This window comes from Hyla sarda, chromosome 5 (assembly GCF_029499605.1).
Source record: "Hyla sarda isolate aHylSar1 chromosome 5, aHylSar1.hap1, whole genome shotgun sequence".
NCBI classification, from domain to species: Eukaryota; Metazoa; Chordata; class Amphibia; order Anura; family Hylidae; genus Hyla; species Hyla sarda.
This window is the reverse complement of record NC_079193.1, coordinates 376,942,742-376,963,253: the sequence shown is the minus strand read 5'-3', so window position 1 is coordinate 376,963,253 and position 20,512 is coordinate 376,942,742. Positions and strand designations below refer to the sequence as shown.

The window sequence follows — 20,512 nt, the reverse complement described above, 5'->3', positions numbered from 1 at the left end:
GACATTATTGTCCAAAGGACTAAATTACTGTATCCCCGCCCCTTTCAATCCTGTGTCTTTTGAAGTGGACCTCTTTAAAGGAATAAGGAGAATAAATCTGCATAAATTCTTTGAGACAGCCACCAACAAAACCAGTAAACCAATTGTGGTTAAAGAAGGAGAAGTACAAGCCAGCATTGGCCCTTTAGGATTTTTCGCACCAGGAACCTTTTCACCATTTGAGCAAGAATGCCTTCTTGATCTGGTGAATATGGACAGAGAGAGCAACCCCATATTGCAGGAGGAAATTATACCCCCACCTGACACATTTAAAGGAGGGGTACCGTCCACTTTCACCCCCCAAATACAACCAGGGAGTAGCCTCGATATATTTTCTGCTCAGGTGATGAAAGATGTCAAATCCCTCATCTACCCCAGTACCACAAGTAATTTATCCCTGAAAGAACAAAAAGCACTCAAATGGCTCCGCACCAGACAAGATTTGGTCATCAAAAAAGCCGACAAAGGTGGGAGTGTAGTGGTGATGTCAAAAGAGTATTACCTGAAGGAAGCGCACCGTCAATTAAAGAACCAGGAGGTATACCTGCCCCTTGCCACGGATCCTACGAATAAAATAATTTCCAGGCTGAGAACATACTTGCACAAGAATGTGGAGAAAGGACTTCTAGACAAGAAGAAGGCTGAAAAGCTTATACCAGAATGCGCAAAAAAACCGCACTGGTATTTTTTACCTAAGGTTCACAAAAGCCTGGAATCTCCCCCGGGGAGACCCATTGTTGCAGGAATTGGGGCGCCCTTGGAATACCTCTCCCAGTATCTGGACTGGCTATTGAGACCTTTACTGGTAAGTGTACCTTCTTACCTGAAGGACACAGACAGCTTCCTAAAAACTCTAGACAGCACCCAATGGTCTGACTCCTACAAACTGGCCACCATTGATGTAGAGAGCCTCTATACCCGGATCCCACAAGAACTGGGGATCCGGGTAATAGGTGATTTCTTGATCACCGCCGGCAAAAGTGAAGCTTACACTAACTTTGTGAAAGAGGGTTTGGAGTTAATTCTCACCAACAATTGCTTCACATTTGATGGGGATTGGTACTCCCAGCGTACAGGTACGGCGATGGGGACTCCGGTCGCATGTACCTTCGCAAACCTTTTTTTGGCAGCACTTGAGCAGAAGATCATCTACAGTTCACAAAATCCTTATATCGGGCATATCAAATTGTACAGTCGCTTTGTGGACGATGTGTTTATTGCATGGGAAGGCGAAGAATACGAATTCAACGAGTTTGTGCAGTACCTAAATAATCACAACAGGATGAACATGTTCTTCACCAGTAAATTTTCAGCCGAAAAAATCGAATTTCTGGACGTAGAGATCCACATTAGAGAGGGCAACATAACCACTACAGGATACAGAAAGGAGACAGCCACCAACTCGTATCTCCACTACCAAAGTTATCATCCTCAGCACACAAAAAATGCTCTACCATACAGCCAATATCTCCGGATAAAAAAGATTAATAGTACAGAAGAAGGTTTTATAAAACAAGCTGACGAACTCACCAACAGATTCCAAGAAAGAGGTTATCCTCCCAGAGTACTAAAAGAAGCTCTGGAGAGAGTGAAAAAGATCCCCCGCAGTGACTTGATCAACAAAAAATATAAGAAAAATAAAAAACACGCCACGTCTGCTAAAACGGAAAAAGACATTGAAGAGCAGAGATTTGTTTTTTCCTTTCAATATAACCCTCTTGCCACTGTCATCAGAAAAGCTCTCCTCAATAATTGGCACATTCTTGAAAGAGATCCTGTCCTACAAAAAGCCGCAATGAAAAAACCGCTGGTCACTTTTCGCAGGAGTGAAAGTCTGAAAAACCAATTAGTCTCCTCCTCTTTCTCCAGCAAAAAACTTGGCGAGAACTGGATAGCGAAGAATGAATTAAAAGGAAACTACAAATGTGGGACATGTATCCACTGCCCCCAGATGTACAGAGGCGCCTACATAAAATTGGGAAACTGTGACATTTCTATACATGACTTTATTTTCTGCAGATCAGAATGGGTCATATATGCGATCCTATGTCCCTGCAAAAGGTATTACATAGGGTCCACCAAACGCTGCCTTTTTTCTAGATTCAGGGAGCACAAACGGTCCCTTAAAACAGGGATCGGCTCGGCCAGACTAATCGAGCATATGAAGGCTCACCACAACAGTGATGAAAAAACACTGATTTTCTGCGGCTTAGAAAAAATAGCCACCGGGGGCACAGCCAGAGAGAAAGTCCTCCGACAGCGAGAGGCACATTGGATCATTAAGACCGATGCCATGGGCATTTTGGGGCTTAATGATCGCAACGAGCTTACAGTATTTCTGTGAGCTCCAGTGTATGACGCCCCGTACACTGACATGAACTAATTCTGCAATCCACGTGTACTTAAAGACTTCCCCTTTTTGTTTGAATTTATCTCACTCCCCCCTTACACATTTTTTATTCTTATTGCAACTTCTTCGTTTTTATCCACTTTGATAACATTTTTTGTGAATGTCAATCACGTACCTGAACAGGTACACTAGTCTCCTCCTACCGAGGATGACGTCATAGGAGCGCCCAGATAAAGGATGCGCTTAGACAGACACGAGGTGAGGCCCGAAGAAGCGGTTTTAACCGCGAAACGAGCTCGTAGCTGTCACCGCTCAGCTCCGGCTGTAGCGATCTCTCCGTATCATCTCCCGTACAGCGGCCGGCCGTACATGGACTAACTCAGTGACACAGCGCAAGAAGGGTGAGTGCAGAAGCAACCTTTTTCTCACTTTGACATTATAGTAGTTATATTCTTGTATATAGGAGCAGTATTATAGTAGTCATATTCTTGTATATAGGAGGCAGTATTATAGTATATATATTCTTGTATATAGGAGACAGTATTATAGTAGTGATATTCTTGTATATAGGGGCAGTATTATAGTAGTTATATTCTTGTATATAGGAGGCAGTAATATAGTAGTTATATTCTCGTATATAGGAGGCAGTATTATAGTAGTTATATTCTTGTATATAGAGGCAGTATTATAGTAGTTATAATCTTGTATATAGGAGCAGTATTATAGTAGTTATATTCTTGTATATAGGGGCAGTATTATAGTAGTTATATTCTTGTATATAGGAGAAGTATTATAGTAGTTATATTCTTGTATATAGGAGGCAGTATTATAGTAGTTATATTCTTGTATATAGGAGACAGTATTATAGTAGTTATATTCTTGTATATAGGAGACAGTATTATAGTTGTTATATTCTTGTATATAGGGAGCAGTATTATAGTAGATATATTCTTGTATATAGGAGGCAGTATTATAGTAGTTATATTCTTGTATATAGGAGCAGTATTATAGTAGTTATATTCTTGTATATAGGGGACAGTATTATAGTAGTTATATTCTTGTATATAGGAGCAGTATTATAGTAGTTATACTATTGTATATAGGAGGCAGTATTATAGTAGTTATATTCTTGTATATAGGAGGCAGTATTATAGTAGTTATATTTTTGTATATATGGGCAGTATTATAGTAGATATATTCTTGTACATGTCGTTCAGGCTCAGTTTAGTATTAGTTTTCGGTTACTTTGTCTTGTTTCTTCTGCTCTCGTTCTCCTTCTTTTCTAGTTTTGTCACAGATCAGAGGATCTTCAACTTCACAGCAAGTAGATCCTAAACGTTTCCATGCACTGTTTTCTCTATTCCCCATTTGACAGCCGTTCTTGTGTTAAGGAAGGTTAATTATTAATTGAGAAAATGTGTCCAATGCTCATGATCTCTGCTTGCTGTCAGTGAACGGTCACATAGTCCAGGTTACCGTAGACAATCTGTCACAATCTGAAGCAGTGGTTCCTAACTATGGCGCTTCATACTGTTCCAATACTACAACTCCCAGCATGCCCGGACAGCCAAAGGCTCTCCTGGCATGCTGGGAGTTGTAGTTTGTAGTTTTGCAACAGCTGGAAGTCTTGTTGGGATATGCTGAACTAGACATTATTGGACCAATTCCTTCCATGACATGGCCATCAGGCTGATAATGTCACCGACACTAATACATTGTGACATTTTCCAGCTGTATCAAATTCGGACTTGATTTGGAGGATTTACTGGTGTCTATATGTGAATACAGCTCAGGATGTTACCTGTAACCCCATGTAACCCCTTACATCAGCCTTTCACTGTCCGGACAGGCAAGGGGTTTTTAGCTTTTATAATAGCTGGAGGCACAATGGTTGAGTAACGCTGTCTTGGGCTAGGTTGACAGCTGTCAAGCCCCCTCCCATAGACATGCATCGAGGGGGCGGGGCTATGACGTCACCAGCTCCCAGCGTCGGCTCCAGCATTCAGAAAAGTTTGTTCGAAATGCTGAGCAGCGGAGTACCCATTAAAGGGGTCCTCCCGTGGAAATGTTTATTTATTTAATTTTTTAAAATCAACTGATGCCAGAAATTTAAACAGATTTGTAAATTACTTCTATTAAAAAATTGTAATCCTTCCTGTACTTATTAGCTGCTAAATACTACAGAGCTGACATCAGGAACACAGTGCTCTCATTTAACATCTCTGTCCATTTTAAGAACTGTCCAGAGCAGCATATGTTTGCTATGAGGATTTTCTCTTACTCTTGACAGTTCTTAAAATGGACAGAGATGTCAGCAGAGAGCACTGTGCTCGTGATGCAGCAGAGAGCTCTGTGTTCCAAAAAGAAAAGAATTTCCTCTGTAGTATTCAGCAGCTAATAAGTACTGGAAGGATTAAGATTTTTTAATAGAAGTCATTTACAAATCTGTTTAACTTTCTGGCACCAGTTGATAAAAAAAATATATATATGTTTCTATTGGAGTACCCCTTTAAGTACTGGGGGTTTCTACCTAAAAAGGGAGATTCCCTACCTTCTGTGGGCTTCTACCTAATAGTGGGGCATTTATTACCCACCTACTTATTGGTGCTTCTACCTTATTGGGGGGGTGAATTACCTTCCAGCTGAGGCTCCTACCACATGATTCCATCCCTAACTACAGGAGGCATATCCTAATTATGAGTGTCGGTGAGGACCTTAATTTCAATGTCTGGAGCTTCTTCTGCCGTCACATAACATTAAAATAAGCATCAGGAATTCTCATTGCATTACATGACGTATTGTTCTAGGTCTGCGGCTGCGTTGCGGATTCTAATCACAGGTCACCATGCAACGTCTCCTGATTTGTAAGAGTTCTCGCCCTCTGTTCATCCTACGTTGTAAGTGAAGGAATTTAGGTTGTCATGGTTACTCTATTCAGTGAGTGGTCACATTGACAGCCCTATTATTAATATAGTCCTATTAACATCTCCTCTGGGCAGGTAATGGCCGGGGGTTGGGGGGAGACGGGGGAGGTTCTGTCTACTTCGAGGTTTCCTGCTGAGAAATCCCATTTATGGCTCTAACACTGTCACCAGTCGGACTTCATCTTCATGGATAACGTCTGGTTATAACCTCCGGGAAATCACTACAAGTGACACGTGTGACATCAGGTTACAGCAGTGCAGGCTAAAAATACACCCCCCAGGGTCCATCCCAACCTGTATCCCTCCAGCAAAGCTCCCATTAGCCCTGACAGCTGACTATCCTCAACCTGTGCTCCTCCAGCTGCTGCAGAACTACAACTCCCAGAGTGCCCTGTCATTCCCTAGCTCAGTGATTCCCAACCAGCGTGCCTCCAGCTGTTGCAAAACTACAACTCCCAGCATGCCTGGACAGCCTTAGTCTGTTCGGGGCGTGCTGGGAGTTGTAGTTTTGAAACAGTAGAACATGATGGGAGTTGTAGTTTTACAGCATCTGGAGAAGCCACAGTCTGTTGAACACTGATATACAGTCCGTCCCATGTTCCGTCAGGGCCTGTTGGGAATTGTCATTTTAAAACAGCTAGAGAGTTAGGGAATGGGGGATGCTGCACTTTACAGCCCAAGCTACCAGGGCATGATGGGGGTTGTAGTTTTGCAGATGGAGAAATGGAGGGGCTCTGTTAGAACACATGGATCAATGATCCTTTTAGTTCAGGTGACTTATACCTGAGGTCGAGCCGTGTTAGGCCCCTTTCACACTACAGGTATAAACCTATAAAAAACCTCCGTAATTACTCCTGGCAAAAAGTCCTGAAAATGGCCATGAAAAAATCCCATTCATGTCAATGGGATATTTTTACCATCCTTTTACATCAGGCACGTCTGTTTTTACTAATGTCAGTTATTTTTGCCGGCACAAAAGACGGTGCATGCACTAATTTTTGGTCCGGCCCAAACATTTTTGGAAAACTGGATGTTAAAATTTAACATTGAAGTCTATGGGAACCAGATTTTAAAAAATAAAAAATAAAAAAATTCAAAAAAAAAGGTAATATCAGTTATTGTCAGGTTTTTAACAGCTTTTTTTTTTGTACTGAGCATGCTCAGTACAGCTTTACAAATAGAAATTAGAAATTAATGGAGCGCTTGCAGTCTAGCAGTAAACTATACACCCTCCATATTGAGAATGCTGGGGTCCCCCATCCCCACTGTCCCCCATTCCCCCCCCCCCCACACACACAAGTCAATGATCTGCCAGTCTCCATTGTGTTCAGACCCGTTTCAGGGTCTGTTCTGCTCAACGGAACGGAAGACAAAGTCAATGTGAACTTAGCTTAAGCCTCCCTGCATCCCAAAATTGCTGCTTTAAAGGGGAACTCCGGTGGAGTAGAAAACAAATGTTTTCAAATCAACTGGTGCCTGAAAGTTAAACAGATTTATAAATTACTTTTATTAAAAAAATCTTGGTCCTTCCAGTACTTATTAGCTTCTGTATAAAACGGAGACATTTGTGAATTTAATTTCTGTCTGACCACAGTGCTCTCTGCTGACACCTCTGTCCGTGTCAGGAACTGTCCAGAGCAGGAGCAAATCCCCATAGCAAACTTCTCCTGCTCTGGACAGTTCCTGGCACGGACAGAGGTGTCAGCAGAGAGCACTGTGGTCAGACTGGAAAGAACTGCACAACTTCCTGTGGCGCATACAGCAGCCGATAAGTACTGGAAGGATTAAGATTTTATAATTGAAGTAATTTTCACTGTTTAACTTGATTAGAAAAAATATTGCTTTCCACCGGAGTACCCCTTTAAGCGAATCTATTTAATACAAACATGTCTGGCCTCCTCTCTAGTGCCCTTCCAGCCCAGTACGTACAGAGAAATCCTATTGAACGCCTTCTTGTTGGGATGGCGTCCTGGGCAATGACTTGACAGTGAGCAACCTATAAATATAAAATGCACAATAATATCTTTATATCCTGACATGTCACGATACTTCATTTTCATGGTAACAATTGACCGGTCCAGCAATGGTGAAATGGTAGGAAAGTTGTGAAGTAACAGGGTATTTTCAGTCCGCAGGTCGGCTGCCAGGGAAGTGGCATTGTATATTACAGCTTCATTGCTGATACAACCCTATGCAGACCTTACAGAACATGATTCATCTCGAGACGCTGCCGCACCTTTTTACTTGCAAAATTAGAAAATAAATCCATTTTCTGGTAAATCTATTCAAAAGCCGACCGAGCAGAAAAGCATGTGCTTACACTGCAGTCCTGTGGCCAAAGAGCTTGTCGTCTACCCCCCTGCCCCCTTATCTTCCCTCCCCGCCTTATCTGTACAATGCACTAATCATATGGCTCCCAAATGCTCCGCAGCACTGCTGAAAATCCTCTCCATCCCCTGTGAGCCTCCAGCATCTGCAGAGTAGATACGGCGCTCCCGGACAATGAACGCGGCTCGTGTGCTGGGGAAGGTAGTGAATGAATGGCGGCCTAGTGAATGAAGAGCTGAATGGCCTGGAAAAGGGGATTAACTGCATTGGAAGCAACATCTGCGGATAATGTTTAGGGTTCTTCAGCCAGGTTGGGTGGGTTGCTTGTTAGGCCGACGAGGGAAAATGTCTAGGTCAGTGTTTCCCAGCCAGGTGCCTTCTGCTGTTGCAAAATTACAACTCCCAGCATGCTGGGAGTTGTAGTTTTGTAACAGCTGGAGGCACCCTGGTTGGGAAACGCTGGTCTAGGTTATGGAAGGTTGCTCCAGCTTAACGCTCCCCAGTCTTGTGCCGACAAAAGTTATTTTTCTTTTTAACTCACAAATTCTTCAAAATCCCTAGAGGTGACTAAGGACTCTTGTCTCTCTCCCCCCCCCCCACACTAAGGACTATTGTCTCTCTCTCCCCCCCCCCCCCCCACACTAAGGACTATTGTCTCCCCCCCCCACACACACTAAGGACTATTGTCTCCCCCCCCCCACACTAAGGACTATTGTCTCTCCCCCCCCAACCCCTCTAAGGACTATTGTCTCTCCCCCCCCCCCACTAAGGACTATTGTCTCCCCCACACACACTAAGGACTATTGTCTCCCCACCCCCCCACACTAAGGACTATTGTCTCCCCCCCCCCCCACACTAAGGACTATTGTCTCCCCCCCCCCCCACACTAAGGACTATTGTCTCCCCCCCCCCCCCACACTAAGGACTATTGTCTCTCCCCCCCCCAACCCCTCTAAGGACTATTGTCTCCCCCCCCCACTAAGGACTATTGTCTCCCCCCCACACACTAAGGACTATTGTCTCCCCACCCCCCCACACTAAGGACTATTGTCTCCCCACCCCCCCACACTAAGGACTATCGTCTCCCCCCCCCACTAAGGACTATTGTCTCTCCCCCTCCCGCACTAAGGACTATCGTCTCCCCCCCCCCCCCCACTAAGGACTATCGTCTCCCCCCCCCACTAAGGACTATCATCTCCCCCCCCCACTAAGGACTATCATCTCCCCCCCCCCCACTAAGGACTATCATCTCCCCCCCCCCCCACTAAGGACTATCATCTCCCCCCCCCCCCACTAAGGACTATCATCTCCCCCCCCCCACTAAGGACTATTCTCCCCCCCCCCCACGGACTAATGTCCCCTCCCCCCCTAAGGACTGTTGTCTCTCCCCCCCCCCCTAAGGACTATTGTCTCCCCCCCCCACTAAGGACTATTGTCCCCACCCCCACTAAGGACTATTGTCCCCACCCCCACTAAGGACTATTGTCCCCACCCCCACTAAGGACTATCATCTCCCCCCCCCCCCCACTAAGGACTATCATCCCCCCCCACTAAGGACTATCATCCCCCCCCCCACTAAGGACTATTCTCACCCCCCCCACTAAGGACTATTCTCCCCCCCCCCAAGGACTAATGTCCCCTCCCCCACTAAGGACTGTTGTCTCACCCCCCCCCAAGGACTATTGTCTCTCCCCCCCCCCCCCCCCCCACTAGGGACTATTGTCCCCACCCCCACTATGGACTATTGTCTCCCCCGCCCCACTAAGGACTATTGTCTTCCCCCCCCCCACTAAGGACTGTTGTCCCCTCCCCCACTAGGGACTCTGGTCTCCCCCCCCCCCCCCCCCACACTAAGGACTATGGTCTCACCCACTAAGGACTATCATCTCCCCCTAATCATTCTTCAGTGCACCATCTCCAGTTATCTTGTCTACATAGTCCGGACTTGTATTAGATCTTGGTTGACAACCAGGAATGTCTTGATACTGTTGTTGCCAATCTCGATACCTACAAACCATTAAAAAAAAATCCTAAATCCTTCTCTCCTTCACTACACTCCTGTGACCTCTCCAGTGTTTTCTTCACTCTGAATCTAAACTCCCCTCCTCCGCATGTGCAATATCTGCGTCCACAGCAGAGGAGAGGGTGTAGATGCAGAGTGGAGCTCTATTAAGCAGCATAGGAGGCTCAGTACAACGTGTGACCGTGCATACACCAAGGGCTCAGGAACACCCTGTGGGCACCATATAAGAGATAATCGGGATTACAGACAAATGGATCCCAGACCTGCAGATGGTATCATTGTCATCTGGGCCAACAGGTTAATGCGGGTAATACTGTTGAGTTCGCTTTTTTAATAGGGGGAGTCATAATGGTAGATCCTCATCTACCTACTAGGGGCTTCTATCTAATAGAGAGGATTACTTACCTATCCACTGGGGGCTTTTACCCAGTAGGGGGATTTCCTAATTATCTTTTTTGGAGCTTCTACCTAATAGGGGGGATTCCCTAACTATCTTTTTGGGGCTTTTATCTATAAGGGGGTATTCCCTACCTGTCCACTGGGGGCTTCTTCCTAATAGAGGGTTATTCCCTACCTATCTTCTGGTGATTCTACCTAATAGGGGGGGATTCCCTACCTATCTTCTGGTGATTCTACCTAATAGGGGGTATTCCCTACCTATCTTCTGGTGATTCTACCTAATAGTGGGGTGTTCCCTACCTATCTTCTGGTGATTCTACCTAATAGGAGGTATTCCCTACCTATCTTCTGGTGATTCTACCTAATAGGGGGGGATTCCCTACCTATCTTCTGGTGATTCTACCTAATAGTGGGGTATTCCCTACCTATCTTCTGGTGATTCTACCTAATAGGGGGTATTCCCTACCTATCTTCTGGTGATTCTACCTAATAGAGGGTTATTCCCTACCTATCTTCTGGTGATTCTACCTAATAGGGGGTATTCCCTACCTATCTTCTGGTGATTCTACCTAATAGTGGGGTGTTCCCTACCTATCTTCTGGTGATTCTACCTAATAGGAGGTATTCCCTACCTATCTTCTGGTGATTCTACCTAATAGTGGGGTGTTCCCTACCTATCTTCTGGTGATTCTACCTAATAGGGGGGATTCCCTACCTATCTTCTGGTGATTCTACCTAATAGTGGGCTGTTCCCTACCTATCTTCTGGTGATTCTACCTAATAGGAGGTATTCCCTACCTATCTTCTGGTGATTCTACCTAATAGGGGGGATTCCCTACCTATCTTCTGGTGATTCTACCTAATAGTGGGATATTCCCTACCTATCTTCTGGTGATTCTACCTAATAGGGGGATTCCCTACCTATCTTCTGGTGATTCTACCTAATAGGGGGGATTCCCTACCTATCTTCTGGTGATTCTACCTAATAGGGGGGGATTCCCTACCTATCTTCTGGTGATTCTACCTAATAGTGGGGTATTCCCTACCTATCTTCTGGTGATTCTACCTAATAGGGGATTCCCTAATAGGAGGGATGACATACGTGCCCTGACTTGCTGGAAGTTGTAGTTATACAATAGTAGTAGTACATACAGTCGAGGTTCACTGTATTAGATCAGTACAATGAAAAGCCATTTACTTACATAAAGTTTCCTTGTTCTTCTAAAACTTTCTGCATTTGACCCAGACTGCAGCTTCCTCTGCGTTTTTATGTAAATTTCACATTGTATACTCGGCGGGCGCTGTGCGCGGCGGGCGTACGCTCTGCGGCACGTTCCCCGCACGGAGGGGGGAGGTTTCCAGTGCTCCGCACTCGCCCCGGTGAAGCAGAGAGGCCTGTAAATATTGAGCGCGCCGCGATTAATACGATTACATAAGTCATCGCTGGTCATCTTCCGCTACTTAACGCCACCACCGAGCCCCCACAGCCGTCTCCTCCACTAGAACTCCGTCTATAATTAACTTGCGGAGCCGACGAGGGGGAGGCCACCCGGGGTGCGCCCATAATTACCGTAATGAAGTGTCGTCGCCTCTTGTTTATTAAATGAGGGGAAGTTTTGCTGAACAAAGTGAAATTCCTCCTCTTTATTTCTTTTTAATGAGAATTCTCCGATGGAGCGTGCCGTAAGATGCATTTTGGGATCATACAGGCGAGCGGTATTGCATAATAGCATTTTACTGCGTCTAATATCTACAGCAAATAAGACTGCGAGGGGGTTTAATAAAGGCTTGTGGATCACATGACCGCGTCCCCCTGTGATGGTAATGTAAAGCAGTTTATGAGAATCTGGAAGGGGTTGAGCCTCCTATTCCTCCTAAATCTCTAAAATACAGTGGTCCCTCAATATACGATGGTAATCCGTTCAAAATGGAACCTCGTTTGTTGAAACCATCGTATGTTGAGGAATCCGTGCAATGTAAAGTATAGGACAGTGGTCCACAACCTGCGGACCTCCAGATGTTGCAAAACTACAACACCCAGCATGCCCGGACAGCCAACGGCTGTCCGGGCATGCTGGGTGTTGTAGTTTTGCAATATCTGGAGGTCCGCAGGTTGAAGACCACTGTTAGAGGAAGTTGTACTCACCTGTCCCCACCGCTCCGGACCATAACCGCATGTCACCGCTGCCCTGGATGTCGCCATCCATCACTGTCGCCGCATCCCCGACGCTCCGGCAAGGCCTCTGCTTCCCCGGCATCCGCGCTCTCTGTCGCCGCCATTACGTTGTTACGCACGCCACTCCTATTGGATGACGGGACGGCGTGCGCAGAGACGTGATGACGACGATGGAGAGCGCAGACGATGGAGGGGATCCAGAAGAGGACGCGCCGGAGCCCCGGTACTCCGGTGCCAGAAAGTTAAACAGATTTGTAAATTATTTCTATAAAAAAAAAAATCTTTATTCTTCCAGTACTTTTTAGCAGCTGTATGCTACAGAGAAAATTATTTTCTTTTTTGAATTTCTTTTTTGTCTTGTCCACAGTGCTCTCTGCTGACACCTGATGCCCGTATAAGGAACTGTCCAGAGCAGGAGAAAATCCCCATAGCAAACCTATGCTGCTCTGGACAGTTTCTGACATGGACAGAGGTGTCAGCAGAGAGCACTGTGGGCAAGACAAAAAAGAAATTCAAAAAGAAAATAATTTCCTCTGTAGCATACAGCTGCTAATAAGTACTGGAAGGGTAAAGATTTTTTAATAGAAGTCATTTACAAATCTGTTTAACTTTCTGGCACCAGTTCACAAAAGAAAAAATAATAATATATAAAAAATAAAAAATAAAGTTTTCCACCGGAGTACCCCTTTAAATTCCTTACAAGGCCTATGAAAAATGAAAGAAGCGATCTGATTGGAGTAGAGGCCATAATGTAACCTGATTGCACCAACTAACAAGACCAGTCACAGCCAGAGCTGCACTGACAATTCTACTGACTGTTGGGGAGCGTAAAAATTACCTATTGTTTTAAATCAAGTTAAGTTAAAGGGGTATTCCAGGCCAAAACTTTTTTTTATGTATCAACTGGCTCCGGAAAGTTAAACAGATTTGTAAATTACTTCTATTAAAAAAATCTTAATCCTTCCAATAGTTATTAGCTTCTGAAGTTGTTGCTGTTTTCTGTCTAACTGCTTTCTGATGACTCACGTCCCGGGAGCAGTCCAGCTCCTATGGGGATATTCTCCCATCATGCACAGCTCCCGGGACGTGACATCATCATTGAGCATTTAGACAGAAAACTTCAGAAGCTAATAACTATTGGAAGGATTAAGAATTTTTAATAGAAGTAATTTACTAATCTGTTTAACTTTCCGGAGCCAGTTGATATATAAAAAAAAGTTTTTGCCTGGAATACCCCTTTAAACATGTTTTATTTTCATTTTTGGTAAGGCTTATTTTGCCTTTTTTTATTTTTATAGTTTTTCATTTTATTAGATCTATTTATCGCTATATATATATATATATATATATATATATATATATATATATATATATATATATATATTTCCAACAGTTTCCTCTTTATCATCATTATCATCACAGACAGGATTACATTGAAAAGAATGAAACAAGCAGTGTTATAGATAATAGAGGTATACACAATAGCTACTGCTCACTGCTCAGCCTTCTCCTCCCTTGTAGAATGACCCCTGAGAAGATCAGAGCACGCCCAAACACCTTTCCCTTTTATATCAATAGGACAAATCCTGTCTATTGTTGTTTATGTCCATGTGGTTGCTGTAAAGCAAATCTCTAATGTTTTACCTCCTAAGGACACAGCTCATTCTTGACTTCGAGGACACCGGACAATTTCGTTGTTGTATTTTTATTTTTTCTTCCATCTAAGAGTTATCCACAATATGAGACTTGTGTTTTGCGGAACCAATTGTACTTTAACCATAAGATGTACAGTACAAATTTTTATTTTCTATAACATTTGAATCCCTTATTTTATTTTTTTATTTTTTGTTAGTAAAACCAGTAACCAAAAATCAGCAATTTTGGACTTATTTAATATATATATATATATTTTTTTACATTTGTCATTCTCCGTAGGGGATTATTAACAATGTATATATATATATATATATATATATATGTGTGTGTGTGTGTGTGTGTGTATATATGTATATGTGTGTATATATATATATATATATATATATATATATATATATATATATATATGACATAATTGAAGTATAGATGAAAGCACGTTGGCGTACATAAAGGGGATGGAGGAGCAGGGCTGCAGGATGGTAAAAGGCAGAGGAATAGGATGGGAGCCAGTGCTCCGGCGTCCGTCCTATTCCCCTGCCTTTTACCATCTTCAGCCCTTCTCCTCCATCCCCTCTTTGTACTCTTCAACGTGAATAAAGTCTGAAGAAATGTTTTGCTACAAGACGTGGTGAGGGCTTTCATCTATACTTCAATTACATTCATCATTTTAAAGCTGTGTCTGCCTGCATGAGATTGTACCACATGAACACGTCCATAGGGCTCGGAGCCCACAGTTGGTATTGAGGGAAATCTATTCAGGGGTAACCTGTGCTGAAGTGTTTTTTGTCTTGCTATATGATATATATATATATATATATATATATACACACATACACACATGGTTTAAGGGACCCCGGTCCTGGGTCCAACACTGTAGATACACACAAAGGTGGCGACTGCAACACACCGGCGTATTCAATGCAGTGAGGTAGCTTTATTCCAGAAATACAGGTACAACGTTTCTGTGGTCTCACAGCATTGAAAATGATGTATTTCTGGAATAAAGCTACCTCACTGCATTGAATACGCCGGTGTGCTGCAGTTGCCACCTTTGTGTGTGTATATAATATATACACACACACACAGTCATGGCCTTAAATGTTGGCACCCCTGACATTTTTCAAGAAGATGAAGTATTGGAACTAAACAAAAAAAAAAGGAGGAAAACAAGCAAATTAGACATAATTTCACCAAACTCCAAAAATGGGCTGTACAAAATTATTGGCACCCTCTAACAATTGTGGAAAAATAAGATTGTTTCCAGCATGTGATGCTCCTTTATACTCACCTGGGGCAAGTAACTGGTGTGGGCAATATAAAAATCACACCTGAAAGCAGATAAAAAGGAGAGAAGTTCACTTAGTCTTTGCATTGTGTGTCTGTGTGTGCCACACTAAGCAGGGACAACAGAAAGAGGAGAACAGAGCTGTCTGAGGACTTGAGAACCAAAATTGTGGAAAAATATCAACAATCTCAAGGTTACAAGAGAAGAAAAATTGATGAAAGGTGTCAACGCAGGATAGTTCGGATGGTGGATAAGCAGCCTCAAACAAGTTCCAAAGATATTGAAGCTGAAGCTGTCCTGCAGGCTCAGGGAGCATCAGTGTCAGCGCGAACTATCAGTCGACATTTAAATAAAATGAAACACTATGGAGGAGACCCAGGAGGACCCCGCTATGGAGGAGACCCAGGAGGACCCCGCTATGGAGGAGACCCAGAAGGACCCCACTATGGAGGAGACCCAAGAGGACCCCACTATGGAGGAGACCCAGGAGGACCCCACTATGGAGGAGACCCAGGAGGACCCCACTATGGAGGAGACCCAGGAGGACCCCACTATGGAGGAGACCCAGGAGGACCCCACTATGGAGGAGACCCAGGAGGACCCCACTATGGAGGAGACCCAGGAGGACCCCACTGCTGACACAGACATAAAAAAGCAAGACGATATTTTGCCAAAATGAACTTGAGTAACCAAAATCCTGCTGGGAAAACGTCTTGTGGACGCGTTCGCGGTGTGGGCGGTGTGGAGCATTATCGGCCTTATCGGCAAGGTAATTGCCGATACCGATAATGCCCAAAATCGTGATTATCGGCCGATAATATCGGCCATACCGATAATCGGTCGATCCCTTGTGCCAGTATTTACGGCCATGACTGTGTATATGTATGACGTGTGTGTGTGTGTGTGTGTATAATTTATTTATTTTTTATTTTTTGTAAAGCTCCGGCGATTGCGCTGTAGATGGTCCGTAGAGTCGTCAGATGCTGTGATCAGTATTGAACACGACATATGAAGGGTTAATGGTGGGCATCAGCGTGATCGCTGATGTCTGCCATTACCGGCGGGTCCCTGGTTGCTGACAGCAGCCAGGACCCATCTACACATGTAACACATGTAGATCCTGAACTACCAGGCAGCCAAGGAGGACAGGTATGATTGCCCTCTGTCCCTTTTTAGGGGTTAAAACATCTTTGGCAAGATGGTCGCCCCTATAATAATGTACAAAAAGCTACATCAGAAAAAAGAAACAGATTAGAAAAAAGATATTTCATTATCTGGCTCTAATAAATAAAAAATAAATAAATTATATATATATATATATATATATATATATATATATATATATATATATATAAAATCTAGGCGACAAATTGACTTTAAAGCGCCACTCCGGCTAAAGCTTTTTCATTCCCTTTCAGCAGCATTTAACAGGTAACCGGCGATAATTACAGTCTCTCCGTCCGGCTCATGCTCTTATAATTACACCCGCCGCCTGGTATTATGATTTTTTATGAGAGGCGACCGGCGACTTACATAACAGCGGCGCTGTCGGCCGGGGCTGGATGTTTGTCGCTCTCCGCGGGAGGTCGCAGCACATTCTGTGCTCTGTAGATGAAGACATTAAAAGCTCATAGCACGAGGCCGATCCGTCTAATTATTATGGCGCCTGAATTGTTTTACGTGTTGTGTGTGTGTATATTAGTAAGCGGGAGGCGCGGTGGAGCCTTATAACACATCACATGTTTACGTGTTGTATAAGATGATGTAAAAGATACTTATTTTATACTCTAGTCACAGCCAGAGCTGCGTTCACTCTTCATGACCTCACATCTCCCCTCTGCTGCCTCAGTGTCTGCTGTGGTGCCTTATTACCACGTCTTATATATAACTATCATTTTACACTACTATTTCAAAATTCTAGTCACATCCAGAGCAGCATTCTTTGTATAGAGAAGTGGTCTCCAAACGGTGGTCCTCCAGATGTTTCAAAACTACAACTTCCAGCATGCCCGGACAGCCAACGGCTGTCCGGGCATGCTGGAAGTTGTAGTTTTGCCACAGTTTGGAGACCACTGGTATAGAGCACCCTCTACTGTAATGATTTACTAATCTTACACTCCAGTAACACCCAGAGCTGCATTCACCAACTTTCTAAATTCCTGTTAAAGGGGTACTCCGGTGAAAACCTTTTTTTCTTTTAAATCAACTGGTGCCAGAAAGTGAAACCTATTTGTAAATTACTTCTATTAAAAAAAATTTAATCCTTCCAGTACTTATTAGCTGCTGAATGCTACAGAGGAAATTCCTTTTTTTTTTGAACACTGATGACATCACGAGCACAGTGCTCTCTGCTGACATCTCTGTCCATTTTAGAAACCGTGCATAGCAGATGTATGCTAAGGGCAGCATGGTGGCTCAGTAGTTAGCACTGCTGCCTTGCAGTGATGGGGACTTGGGTTCAAATCCAACTAAGGACAACAACAAATAAAGACTTATTATTATAATAACGTCAGCAGAGAGAACTGTGCTCGTGATGTCATCAGAGAGCATTCCAAAAAGAAAAGAATTTCCTCTGTAGTATTCAGCAGCTAATAAGTACAAGAAGGATAAAGATTTTTTAATAGAAGTAATTTACAAATCTGTTGTTAACTTTCCAGAGCCAGTTGATTTAAAAGATAAAAGGTTTCCACTGGAGTACCCCTTTAACTTCCATAATCTCTTCTGTCTCCAGCACCTGTGCAGACCATGCTTTACTGTAATGGATTGAGGGAGATGTAGTGCTGCTATGTATGACCTTTATTTTACATCTAGAGGTCATCGTAGGCCGGGTTCACACCGCGTTTTTGCAATACAGTTCCTGTATCAGGTTTTTGATAAACGGATTCCTCAAAACCTGACTCAGGCTGGGTTCACACTACGATGTTCAAATACGGTAACCGTATACGGTTTTCTGCAAAAAAACTTATACGACCGTATCCGAAACCGTATGCATAGAGAATGCACTGTAAACCGTATTCCAATTGTTGTGTACGGTTGCATCCGTTTTGCCTCGGATACGGTTTTGCCGATTTTTCAACCGTAGGCAAAAACGCTGTCGACCACGTTTTTGCCTCCGGTTGGAAAACCGTATGCGAACCGTATGCGGTTCTTTTAACATTGTTGTCTATGAGAACCGTACACAGAATTTCAGAATACGGTTGCACACGGTTTTTCTAATCCGATTTTTGGGAGTTGACACATGCGCAAATTGGAATTTCAATAGAACAATAGTAACTTTATTAAATTGCTTGAAAACTAATTCCAACAAAATAGCAAAACCCTTGGCAAAAACAGATGCAAATGGATAGGACCGTGCATACGTTTTGGAACCGTATACGTGGAAAAACCGTATTTGGAGTCATACGGTTGCATACAGTTTTTGCGATGCGTTTTTTAGCGGAAAACTGTATACGGTTACCGTATTTGAAAATCGTAGTGTGAACCCAGCCTTAGGGTGGGTTCACACCACGTTTTGGCAATACAGTTCCTGTATCAGTTTTTTTATGAAAATACGGATTCCTCAAAACCGGACTAAACTCTATCAAAACGTGTGTACAAATTTTAACCCATATACGGTTTGAAAAATTGTCAGGTTGCATCCGTTTTTTAAAGAAAAAAAAGTATACGTTTTTAACTTTTCACTCCATTTTGAATAAAGTTTCACTTGATTGAATGAAATTCCAAGAAAAAAAAACTGTGCAAAGTCAAAAACCATATGGTGAAAACCGGATGGAACCATCTGCACGTACTGTCCTGTACGGTTCCCATTGACTCCCATGATAAAAAAAAAAACGTATACGGTTTAATACAGTTTTTCACCCGGACCAAAAACCGTGGTAGACTATGGTTTTAGGTACGGGAAAAAAAAAAATGACAAAACCGTACAGGATGCAAAACGGACACAACCTGATGCATCTTTTGGCGTACGGTTTTCAATGGAGAGTCAATGCATACGGTTTCCAATACAGTTCCGTATGGTTTTCACATTGAAAACGTATACGGGAACTGTATTGCAAAAAACTGGTGTGAATGCAGCCGTACAATTCCTGTATAAGGTTTTTCAACTCTAAGCCCCGCCCCCTCATGATGCCGTCACGCCCCCTCCCATAGACTTGCATTGAGGGGTCGGGGCTATGATGTCACAAGCTCCGGGCGCCGGCTCCTTCGTTCGGAACAGTTTGTTCCAAGCGATGAGCAGCGGGGTACTCCGGTGGAAAACTTTTTTTTTTTTTTTTTTTATAAATCAGATGGTGCTAGAAAGTTAAACAGATTTGTAAGTTAGAACACAAAGAGAGACTGGTTATCAGCTCACCTGGTGCACGGCAATCCTCAATACAAACACCATACAAGTGGAACAGCAGCCAGCGCCTGTTAAAACTTTACATTTATTGGAAACATATGGATGGCAGTGCAGGAACACGGAAAATTAGAATCCAGGCAAAACTTGGAGAATTACCTCCTAGCCGACATGTTTCAGGCTCAATGGCCTTTAGTCAATGCCATGACTAAAGGCCATTGATCCTGAAACATGTCGGCTAGGAGGTAATTCTCCAAATTTTTGCCTGGATTCTAATTTTCCGTGTTCCTGCACTGCCATCCATATGTTTCCAATAAATGTAAAGTTTTAACAGGCGCTGGCTGCTGTTCCACTTGTATGAGATTTGTAAATTACTTCTATTAAAAAAATCTTAATCCTTCCATTACTTATTAGCTGCTGAATACTACAGAGGAAATTCTTTTCTTTTTGGAACACAGTGCTCTCTGCTGACATCATGACCACAGTGCTCTCTGCTGACATTTCTGTCCATTTTAGGAACTGTCCAGAGCAGCATATGTTTTCTATGGGATTTTCTCCTGCTCTGGACAGTTCCTAAAATGGACAGAGATGTCAGCAGAGAGCACTGTGCTCGTGATGCCAGCAGAGAGCTCTGTGTTCCAAAAAGAAAATAATTTCCTCTGTAGTATTCAGCAGCTAATAAGTACTGGAAGGATTCATATTTTTTTTAATAGAAGTCATTTACAAATCTGTTTAACTTTGTGGCACCAGTTGATAAAAAATATTTAAAAAAAAACATAATAAATCAATTCCGCCGCTGAAATTGTGGAGGAAGTATCTTGGCGGTTGCGACCAGATGGAATCTCCGCTCCCGGAATTCTGCAAGCGAATATTCCGCAGTGTGAACATAACCTTATAGGTAGGACCAGTGCAATGAGATTGATCATTAAGCTGCTATCAACTACTTGATACTTTTTGTAGCAAATCTTTTACTTTACGTTATATTTTGTAACAATC

At 43.3% G+C, this 20,512-nt stretch overlaps 1 protein-coding gene across 5 annotated transcripts in view; it reads left to right on the top strand.

Annotated features, from left to right (window-relative positions):
• TSNARE1 (t-SNARE domain containing 1) overlaps positions 1-20,512 on the top strand; it is a 364,151-nt gene that overhangs the window by 109,854 nt on the left and 233,785 nt on the right. The gene's annotated exons all lie outside the window — the stretch shown is intronic.